Source organism: Acanthisitta chloris, unplaced genomic scaffold, assembly GCF_000695815.1.
Source record: "Acanthisitta chloris isolate BGI_N310 unplaced genomic scaffold, ASM69581v1 scaffold7533, whole genome shotgun sequence".
Classification (NCBI taxonomy): Eukaryota; Metazoa; Chordata; class Aves; order Passeriformes; family Acanthisittidae; genus Acanthisitta; species Acanthisitta chloris.
In genome coordinates this window covers 4,174-5,882 of record NW_008665403.1, presented here as the reverse complement: position 1 = coordinate 5,882, position 1,709 = coordinate 4,174, and the positions used below count along the sequence as shown (strand labels likewise).

The window sequence follows — 1,709 nt, the reverse complement described above, 5'->3', positions numbered from 1 at the left end:
GAATAGCAGAGACATAAAATATTAATAGAAAAGAAAAAACAATTATATCAGTATTTTACTTCAGTTGTGAGTGGACTTTGAAAACAAATCTGATCATCTCTGTCTGCTGTGCAGTAGATCACATCAAGGTGGCCTGGGAGCACTTTCAGATGAAGCTGAACTACATGTGCTTCAGAAACACACCTCATGCCTTCCAACTGCTATTTAATTTGTAGGTCAAGACTAGAGGGTAGGCCAAAGTAAAGCCACAAAATTTGTGGACAGCAAGACCTCAGCATTGACTGTTTCACTTTGTCTACTCCTATCAGGCTGCACAACTTGCTAATGTCAGCATGGCCAGATAACAAGTTCTGGTTTTTGTATTTTAGCTGGGAAGACATACTGATATTTCTCACCCCTAATGGTGTAAACACTTAAAGAAAGAGCTGCAAGTTCAAAATTTTGCACTGATTTTTAATTTTTTTCCCCTTAGATGGTGATGTCTGTAGATAAACAAAGTAATCACAATCAAAAATACTCAGAGATATATACATTTGTCAAGAAAAATAGCAAAATTATCCTCACTTGAGAGAAAGATCACATCTACTTTCCAAGTATCTCATCTGAAATGTATGCAGAAGTTTGCCCTGCATGTTATGTGGACTGCATTAGCTTATGTCCTGTTGTGTTCCAATTTTTATGCTGTCCTATTCCTCAGGAAGTAATAGGCATCTTTTGGGTTTGGCATCTACAATTTTTAGCAAGTGTTTTGTTTTCTTAATGTGCTTATTTATCAACTGAGGTACTGGAAGACAGGAATGGAGAGCAGAATGCAGCCCCAGTAATCCAAGGGAAAATGCTCAGTGACCTGCTACACCACTTACACACACACACAAGTCTATGGGACTGGATGGGCTCCACCCAAAGGTACTAAGGGAGCTGGTGGAAGTGCTCACCAAGCCACTCTCAATCATGTGTCAGCAGCCCTGGCTAATCAGGGAGGTCCCAGGCGAGTGGAGGCTGGCCAATCTGATGCCTATCTACAGGAAGGGTTAGGAGGAGGATCCAGGAAACTACAGGTCTGTCAGCCTGATATCGATGCTAGGGAAGGTCATGGAGCAGATCATCTTGAGTGCTGTCATGCAACATATACAGGGCAACCAGGGGTCTGGCCCAGCCAGCATACATTTGAAAGGCATGTCCTTCTTGTTTAACTCTCTGTCTGTGAGAAGGTAGCCCACTTGGTGGATGAGGAAAAGGCTGTGGATCTTGTTTACCTAAATTTTAGTAAAGCATTTGACACCCTTTCCCACAGTATTATCCTGGTGAAACTAGCAGGTCATGGCTTGTACAGATGCACTGTCTGCGAGGTAAAAAGTACTGGCTGGATGTCTGGGCCCAGGAAATAGTGGTGAATGATGTTGTATCCAGTTGGTGACTTATCACTAGTGGGGTTCCCCAGGGCTCAGTTTTGGGGCCAGTTTTATCCTGTTTAATATCTTTGTCAATAACCTGGATGAGGGGATCAGGTGCATCCTCAGGCAGTTTGCAGACAAAACTAAGTTGAGTGGGAGTGTTGATCTGCTGAAGGGCAGGAAGGCTCTGCAGAGGGACTTGGCTGGATCCATGGGCCAAGGCCAACCATATGAGATTGAACAAGGCAAAGTGCTGGATCCTGCACTTGTGTCATAACAACCCCATGCAGTGCTACAGGCTTGGGGATGAGTGGG

The 1,709-nt window shown here is 43.8% G+C and overlaps 1 protein-coding gene across 1 annotated transcript in view; it reads left to right on the top strand.

Moving 5' to 3' along the window:
• The window catches only part of SIPA1L1 (signal-induced proliferation-associated 1 like 1), a gene marked incomplete at its 3' end in the record, with an annotated part of 40,562 nt that overhangs the window by 35,389 nt on the left and 3,464 nt on the right, over positions 1 to 1,709 (top strand). The window lies entirely within an intron of this gene.